The sequence below is a fragment of the Humulus lupulus genome, chromosome 2 (assembly GCF_963169125.1).
Source record: "Humulus lupulus chromosome 2, drHumLupu1.1, whole genome shotgun sequence".
In the NCBI taxonomy this organism is placed as follows: Eukaryota; Viridiplantae; Streptophyta; class Magnoliopsida; order Rosales; family Cannabaceae; genus Humulus; species Humulus lupulus.
This window is the reverse complement of record NC_084794.1, coordinates 219038236-219043192: the sequence shown is the minus strand read 5'-3', so window position 1 is coordinate 219043192 and position 4957 is coordinate 219038236. Positions and strand designations below refer to the sequence as shown.

The window sequence follows — 4957 nt, the reverse complement described above, 5'->3', positions numbered from 1 at the left end:
TATATTCAATTAATCTCACATACAATTCCAATTATACATTTCTGGCACACTAATCAAGACACTAAGCTTTATTAGCAATTCAGGACGTTACAGACATTGTCAATGTATCTTTGCCATAAACTATCATGTCCACAAAATGCTCATAGAACTTTGGTAAAGAACTGAGTAGAATGATGGTTGATCTTCCTCTTCAATTTTGTCTCCAATATTGTTCAAATCAATAAATTATTTATTAAAATCAACTAAATGCTTTCTCAACTCTTTGGTGTCATCTATTCTTAGCATATAGAGTTTCTTCTTTAGGTAAAGGTTATTGCCAAAAGATTTCTTCACGTAAATTGATGTTAATTTGCTCCACAACCCCAAAACAGTGTCCTCTTCTGAAACCTCCCTCAAAACCTTATCTCCCAAACGAAGTAATAAGGCATTGTGAGCCTTTGACTATGTATCCTTGAACTTTTTCTTGCCACCACTGAGTCCATCGAGTGCATCTTTATCTATTGCTTCTACAATTCCCTGAAGCTTCAAGAGTGCTTTCATTTTGATCCTCCACAAACTGAAGTCGATGGCCTCGTTACACTTGTTGACTTCGAATTTTGTCGATGCCATTCTTGAAAGATATCTTTAAACTTGAAGTTGTTCTTGAACACTAATTGAACCTGAGCTCTTAACACCACTTGTTGTGGAATGATCACCTTAACAAGAATAGAACAAAACAAGGAATCAATTCTCAAGAATTTTACAATACACGCACAAAAAAATTTAAATCAAAATAAAGAACAAAAAAACACACATGTGGTTCAACTCTTTTCAGAGTCTACGTCCACGACCAGAATAGCCACAAGTGCTTGAGCTTCTATTATTGATCAAATGATTGAATAGAAACACCACTGAATCAACGTAAGACCGGATGAGTCTCGCTCCTTTACAATATTGCTAATAAGTTGAAGAAAGGATAACTTTCTCTCACACTGAACAAGCCCAATCTCACAATTTGCTTCTCTCTGATTCACGTTAATATTCACAACTCAAAAAACTCATAGTTAAAAGTATCTAACTCCACCTATATATAGCTAGCATCAAGTAATGGAATAGAACTTTAACTAATGAAAGTAACTAATGTCCAATAGAGTGAATGCCACATGTAATGACCTGAACTTAAGTGATTCAACCAATTATAACACTGACTAATGGTCGTGTATTTATTTGATTGTGGTTACTAACCACTTTGATCATTTGGCTACTTTTACAATTGAACTAGCTCATCTAGTGTTGATAGATGAACTCCTAGATCGTGTGTACAAGAACAACAATATATTTGAAGCAAAGAGAGATTATCGCATTTTTTGCACTGGTGAGAATTTGATTTACTATGTGTTATACCTATTTTTGGAGTGTCACTACCCATCGGCCCAAATCATGCCTAAGGTTTAGTTACTGGTAAGTTTATATAATTTTTAGGCCAAGCCCAATAACTTAAGCCCACACTCAAATGTAACTCTAACTCTTCAATATAAATAAGAGAAGCAGGGACCAAGAAATCAGAGAGGAAAAAGAGGCGGCAACTTTTTACAGAGAGAGTTTTCCATCTTCAATAGAGCAAAATAGCTAAATACAAATGTAATCCATAGCTTGCAAGATCAATGATAGTGACTAAGTGGATGTAGGCCATTTTTTGGGGGCTGAACCACTATAAAACTCTCTCTCTCTCTCTCTCTCTCTCTATCCACTATTTATGGACACTAGAAACATCTCATATACTTTATTTAGCTCTCACACATCTTCTCAATATTATTCGTTGGGTATTGGACGAGTTAACGAAAAAACGAGTCAATATTTTGGTGCTTTCATTGAGAGATAGGCTCAGGGAAAAAGACATTGGTGTCACTGAAATTCACTCCAAAGACTAGCTTTCCCAAACCATCTCTGTTTGGCGATATCTCAGACATATCGCTAGAGTAGCGAACGGATCGACTCATCAGCTCCCACACATTGGTGAATAACCTCAGATATGCGCATATGAGGCAGGTCGGATATGGGAACCCATTTCCAAAGGTGTGCTCAGTTATTGGAACCTGCCTAAGGAAAAATATTGTTATTGCTTGATTCCTCGAGATCCTTAGAACCTTGAACATTCATCTTGCTTTGTTCCTAGAGGTCCTCGGAACCTTGAGCAATCGTCCTTGCTTGGTTCCTAAAGGTCCTCGGAACCTTTGAGCAATCGTCTTTGCTTGGTTCCTAGAGGTCCTCAGAGCCTGGAGAATTCATCTTGCTTGGTTTCTAGAGGTCCTCAGAACTTTGAGCTCGAAACCTGGATCAATCATCTTTCTTGGTTCCTAGAGTTCCTCATAACCTTGAGCAATCGTCCTTGCTCGGTTCCTAGAGGTCCTCGGAACCTTATTCCTAGAGGTCCTTGGAACCTTGAGCAATCGTCTTTGCTTGGTTCCTAGAGGTCCTCAGAACCTAAAGCATTAATCTTTCTTGTTGTGATTTAATTTGATCAAATATGTGCAAGTATACACATTCACAAAAAAAAAGTAATAAAGTGATTAAATATTCGAGATCGTCTCCACAGAGATTGCAAATTAAAACTAAATGCACAAATTAATTATCGAACAATTGCAAAAGTAACCAAATTCATTTATGATGATTTTGTAAACTAACACACTTGGAATCAATTAAAAGTGCTTAAAATAAACTGCAATGCCAATTTAAAAGTGAGGTAAAATTAATTGGTCGAAATAGGCTTGAATTATCAAATCCTCTATGTCAAATGACTTGTACGTTTTGCTACAGCAAAACCTCAACCAAAATTTCCCAGAGTTAACAAGAATTCCAAATTAGTTCATAGAATTTTTCCAAATCTTATGGTATTAATTCTTTCACTTAATTTAACCATATTCCTATGCCAATTAAGTTTAAGAACTCAGACTTAAACAGCAATTCATAATTGTTACACAAGGTAAATAACACATTCCTATGCTATTCACAAACATAACCTAACAAGATTATCCACTTGTGTCATTCAAATCTATCCATTATATTCAAACTTCCCAACACAAATATAACTCAATATCTTGCCATTGGTGTCCAATCAACAACAAGAAATCATCAATAAGCATATTTGAATGAACAAATGGTTAAATTGCTAAGATAAAGTGCTAGAAATTAAGAACTAAGACATAGAGTTCATTAATAATCCAAGCCTCAAAATATCTAATTCATGGCTAAAATAAGATAAAAAAATATAAAATGAAATCCGTCTATGGGAGTTCAAACACCAACTACTAAAAGAAAATAAGAAAGAATAACAAAGGAGAAGAAATAGCCCATAAATGATGATGGAATCACAAAGAGCTTTACCAACTTCTCATCCCCCAATAGAAATTGGAATTGTGAAACTGCCCGAATCCTTCAACTTAGGAGGGAATTTTATCTTCAAAATAGCACTACAACTTTTAGTCAAAGCTACCGTTTCAAATTCACCAAGCCTCCTCTTCTTTGTCAAAATATCCTTCAAGAACTTCACATAGTTGGACATTTGTTCCAAAGCTTCCACCAAAGGTATGTTGATGTGGAGTTGCTTCAAAACATCTAAAAATCTCTGAAATTGGCTATATTGTTGCTGCTTTTGAATCATTGAGGAAATGGTGGAGGTGGCTTGCTAATTAGCTTCTCTGATGCATTTTGTCGAGAAATTTGCTGCAGCATTTTCTTCTGGATCAGCTTTTGAAATATTCGAAATTCCAACTCTTTTCTCCTTTTCCACATTACTTTTGATTGAAGTGGGCTCATTCTTTCTCTTAGATTTCTCCTCATTCTACTCTAGATTTTTACCACTCCTCAAGGGTGACTGCCTTGCAATCTCTTCTTGGATTTTCGGTATCACTAGGCAAGGTGCCTTGTGGTCTATTCCTTAACTCATTGGCTAGTTGTCCCATTTGAATCTCTAGGTTCCTCAAAGATGTTGCTTGACTTTGAATCACTGCATCATTCTTGGCCATATACTCTTTCATCAAATTCTCCAAAGAGCTTGTTTGAGAAACTTGTGGAGGAGGAGTTTGAGCTCTTAGTTGTTGTTGTTGAGAAAAATATGGTGGATAAGTAGGCTTGTTTGGAATGGTTGCACCACTTGAACTAGCTTCTTGACCTCCCCAAGAAAAGTTTGGATGATTCCTCCAACTCGGATTGTAAGAGTTGGAATATGGATTGTTGCGATTGTCATTTTGATTCCCCAAGTAACAAATCAAAACGAGATTAGAAGGACAACTATCAAATGTGTGCCCTCCTCCACAATAAACACAAGAAACATTCGCTACTTGGCCCATAGGAGTTGGTTGTAAGTTACTCCCCATACCCATGGTCTTCAAAAGGTTGGTCATAGATGAAACTTGAGCGGTCAAAGCTGTCATAGCATCGACTTCATGAATACCTGCTACTTTCCTTCCCATTGGGGCTCTTGCATTAGACCATTGGTAATTATTTTTGGCAAACTGCTCCAAAATCTCAAATGCTTCATTGTAAGACTTAGAAAGAATAGCCCTATTTGTCGAAGCATCCAAAACGATGTGTGTGGAGGCATTGAGACCATTGTAAAAAGTCTCCATTTGAATGCAATGCGGAATACCATGATATGAGCACTTCCTCAATAACTCTTTGAACCTCTCCCAAGCATCACACACAGACTCATCCTCCAACTGTTGAAAAGAAATAATCTCATTCTGAAACTTAGCATTTTTTGTTGGAGGAAAATACTTCATAAAAAATTTCTCAACTAGCTCATTCCATGTAGATACCTAGTCAGAAGGAAGTGTATTGAGTCAAGCTCTAGCTCTGTCCCTTAGAAAAAAAGGGAACAATTTTAGTAACGCCTTGCAACTTGAAAGAATCGCTTACCTGCAAAAATGAACGAAGAAGGAGATGAGGATCCTCTGTACGCAACCCATTAAATTGATCT

At 36.6% G+C, this 4957-nt stretch overlaps 1 non-coding gene across 1 annotated transcript; it reads left to right on the top strand.

Annotated features, from left to right (window-relative positions):
• The first annotated feature begins 4623 nt into the window (after window positions 1–4623).
• LOC133820788 (small nucleolar RNA R71) lies at window positions 4624–4729 on the top strand. The gene has a single exon (XR_009887187.1). It is a non-coding gene; the product is annotated as a small nucleolar RNA R71 (small nucleolar RNA).
• The last annotated feature ends 228 nt before the right edge of the window (window positions 4730–4957 follow it).